Source organism: Mauremys mutica, chromosome 22, assembly GCF_020497125.1.
Source record: "Mauremys mutica isolate MM-2020 ecotype Southern chromosome 22, ASM2049712v1, whole genome shotgun sequence".
Taxonomy (NCBI): Eukaryota; Metazoa; Chordata; order Testudines; family Geoemydidae; genus Mauremys; species Mauremys mutica.
In genome coordinates, this window is record NC_059093.1 from 20,334,159 (window position 1) to 20,338,044 (window position 3,886).

A 3,886-nucleotide genomic window follows, 5' to 3' on the forward strand; every position below is an offset into this window, starting at 1 on the left:
CCCACACATCCAGGATTCTGTAGGGGGGCAGAGGTACCCGGACACCTGGGCGGGGGAAGGGGGCACCGAAACATCCAGGATCTTACCTGGCAGGACAGTGGCGCCTGCAGCTCGACATGAGACGGGGGCTGGGGGAGAAGGAGCATTTCCCAGTTCCAGGCTGTCCCCGTCTGGCCAAGGCACAGAGCTCACAAGCAGAGTTTAAAGCTCAAGCTGCTAAGCTGCAAAACAAGCCAGGCCCTGTGTCTGGTGCCTGTGATCCCAGCGCCTGGGAAGGCTGAGGCCGGCGGATCGCTTGAGCTCAGGAGTTCTGGGCTGCAGGAGGCTGTGCTGAGCGGGTGTCCGCGCTAAGTTCAGCATCAATATGGTGATCCCGGGAGAGCGTCAGGTTGCCTAAGGAGAGGTGAACCGGCCCAGGTTGGGAACGGAGCAGGTCAAAACTCCAGTGCTGATCAGTAGTGGGGTCGCACCTGTGAGTAGCCCCTGCAGTGTAGCCTGGGCAAGACACGGGATCTTTTTAGACACCCCCCCACAGAGCCTGGATGGGGGGATGGGAGCACCCACACGCTGGGAATTCTGACTTGGGGGGAGGGACGCCCCCCCCCCGCAACACGGATCTTGAAAAGGGGAACAGCGACACCCACACACCACAGAGCCTGGATGGGGGCAGGGGAACCACACACAGCAGCTAGTTCATGGCGTGGGGGACACACCCATATGCTCCGTTGCACCATTCTTAATGAGAAGAATGGGGGCATCCGCACAACACGGATCCTTAACGGGTGTGGGGACACCCACACACTCCACTATTAACCAGGAGGGACAGGGACACCAGGCACCCCCAGTAGCGTGGAGAACACCCACAGCCACCGGATCCCTCATGGGGGGTAAGACAGAGGCACTGAAACACCGGGATTTTAATGGGGCCCAGCACACCCACACACCGGGTATTGTTAAGGGCAGGAGGAACAGGGACTCCCACCTCTGCAGCATGGGGGTGGGTCGCCTGCTGGGATCATCTGGGCATATTTCACCTCGTCAGCTCCCTGCCATTGCCTTGGGGGCCCCTTGTTCGCTGCCTCTGGTACCCAGTTTAGCCTCCTTCCTGAGGGCTGAAACGCTTTGATCTATCTAAGGTCTGTGGGATCAGTACGTGTCATGGTGTAATTCTGTGTTATTCGGGGGTCAGACTAGCTGAGCTAATGGCCCCTTCTGCCCTTAAACGCCATGAAAACATTTCCCTGGTTTCTCCTTGCACCTGACAGACACCACGGTGAGGGGCCCAAGAGAAGATCCTGGACACAGCGCTCTAGCTCTTACTTTACTTGGGGACGTCAGCGCTTTCCTAGCAAAGCTGCTGCTAAAGCGCTGGATTTGGGGAACGATTCGGCTCCGATTCAGAGATCTGCCTGCGGGGTGTGAACCTGCCACGAGGAGTGGGAAACGCAACCAGCAACGGGAGGCGTTGGCTGAGCTCCAGGCTGCCCCCGTGTGGACAAAGCTTAGAACTGAGCAGCGGAGTTTAAAGCTGGCGCTGGGAGGGAGCTGAACACGCGGGGCACGAAGGCTCCTGCGTGTAACGCTTGTTGGGTGGGCAGCTGAGTGTAGCTGATTGCCGGAGTTCAGGGCTGCACCCCGGGGTGCTGAGCAGGTGTCTGTGCTCAGGTTGGCCTCGCTATGATGGTTTCTGGGAAGTTTGGGGTCGCCGGTCTCCCTCAAGAGAGAGGAGCCAGGTCAGAAAAGGAGGCTTTAAAAACTCTGGTACGATTTGCCAGTGGGACTGCCCCTGTGAAGAGCCGCTGCAGCCCCGCCAGGGAGAGCCGGTCTCTCTTTATGCAGCCCCGCCCCCCATTCCTCAGGACAAGGGTTGTGCTCAAAGATCTGTGCCCCGTGTTTTAACCTCCATGTGAAGCGCACAGTGCAAATAACCCTCAGCGCATCAGCTCAGTTCCAGGCTCCACTTCCACCGGCTCAGTCAAGATGGTGCAGAGGAGCCCCTGGGTGGCTGTGGGCCTGGGGAGGATGGCTTTTGATTTTTCGGCCGGACCGCTACGGGCAGCAAGGCCAAAAGTCAGATGGCCCGCTCTCCCCTCCACCACGCTCATCAGGAGCCCTTAGTCGACAGGCTCGGAGAATGCGGGCATCGCCCCCCACTACCTCTCGCATGCAAAGCGAGCGCTCTGCCGCTTGAGCTAATTCCCCGCAGCTGGCCAGACTCTCAGGCACCGGGCAAAAAAAGGCAAGGGCTCTGTGGCCTTAAGCAGAACACAGCCTGAAATGGGGGGGGGGGCGCTACCCAGAGCTGGGGAAGGGGGTCCGAGTCCCAGCCACGCTCCTCGGCACAAACACCAACTCTCCCTCCCTAGAGTGTGTCTGGGGTGAGAGTTAGCCCCTGAAACAAGCACCAAACTTCAGACGACAACGCAGGGATAGATCACTTGACGATTGCCTGCTCTGGCCATTGCCTCTGAAGCGCCTGGCATCGGTTACTGTCAGAAGACGTGATGGTGGCCTAGATGGACCATCGGTCTCACCCAGGAGGGCCGTTCTTATCTTCACCACTTTCCTCTAACCCAAGCAAAGCCAGGAGCAGGCCCAGCTCCGCAACTCTAGCAGGCTCCCTGGCCCCTGGCCCAGCATACAGCAAAACCACCCTGCCTCCGCCAGGATAGACAGCAACCGACTCCCTCTTCCAGACCAACGCAGCCCTTCCCCGCTTTGGCTGTCTCCAAGCTGTCTGCGTGCTCTGCTCTGCTCCACAGCTGCCATTCTGCCTGAGATCAGGAGGCTGCGAGGTCGCACGGTCTCAGCTGAACTGGTATCACGTGCCACCCCGCCCATCTCCTCATTCCCTTCATGGACCCCTGGGATGTGAGTAATTCTGTATTTGAGTGGCTCTCCCTCCCGGCCAATGAGCTTGGTGTAGACTAGCAGGGAGGGAGGAGGAAAGGGATTGTGCTCCAGTGAGAGCTCAGAAAGAAAGGTGCAGGTCCCCCACTAGAGCCCAGCCCAGCAGAGCAAAGCAGAGCAGAGCAGGCTGGAGAATGTGTGTCTGGGTCTGACTACTTCTCCCCTGCTCTTCCATTTGAGCTAACTTCCCCCAGCTGTCTCCAGCCTCCCAGTCAGCGCAAGTGGGAGAAGGGCCGGGGAGGAAGAGCTTTGTGCTCCACAAGGGCTGGCTTTTTGGGAGGCCAAGCGGGGAGAGGGATGGAGGCCACTGGAGGAGCTGAGCTGGCTGACTGTCCATGGCTTCTAAAAGAAGGGCAAGAGAAGGTCCCGTAGCTGCCTTGCCGCTGGAGAATGCAGGCATTGATCCTGCTGCCTCTCGCATGAAAAGCAAGCGCTCTACCACTTGAGCTAATTCCCCTACCTTGGCAGGCTGCGTCTTGATCAATCCATTCGATAACGGAGGCCACATTGTTCCCCACGCCAGCCAGTGACTCCTTCCAAAAGGGTCAGGCAAGGTAGGGCTTCCTGTAGGCCGGCTAGCTCAGCTGGTTAGAGCATGGTGCTAATAACGCCAAGGTCATGGGTTCAAGCCCTATGCTGGCCACTCCGGGTGTGGGAAGAAGAAGCTGGTCTCTGCTCTTTTGGCTGACTGCTAGGGGTGGCAGAGGCCATAAGCAGGGAGCGGGCAAGAGCCCTGCTGGGTGCAGGCGCCGGGCAGGACCAAGCTCCTGACACCTCCTTGGGCTCCCCTCCCTGGGCTCCTCGCTCCACCTGCTGCCTGAAAGGAACTTGGAGACAGGTGAGCCCGGCCGGCTGCCTTCCAGGCTCATAGGAGGCCAGGCTTGAGCTGCCCGCCCACAAAGCCAAAATCGCAGGCCTGCCGGCTCGCCCCCATTGTCCACAGGGGGTTGACCTGATGGCCTGAATTCTTGCCGGC

General features: G+C 59.4%; 1 non-coding gene across 1 annotated transcript; it reads left to right on the top strand.

Annotated features, from left to right (window-relative positions):
* Nucleotides 1–3,479: 3,479 nt before the first annotated feature.
* On the top strand, nucleotides 3,480–3,553 carry TRNAI-AAU. Its single transcript has one exon. It is a non-coding gene; the product is annotated as a tRNA-Ile (tRNA).
* The last annotated feature ends 333 nt before the right edge of the window (nucleotides 3,554–3,886 follow it).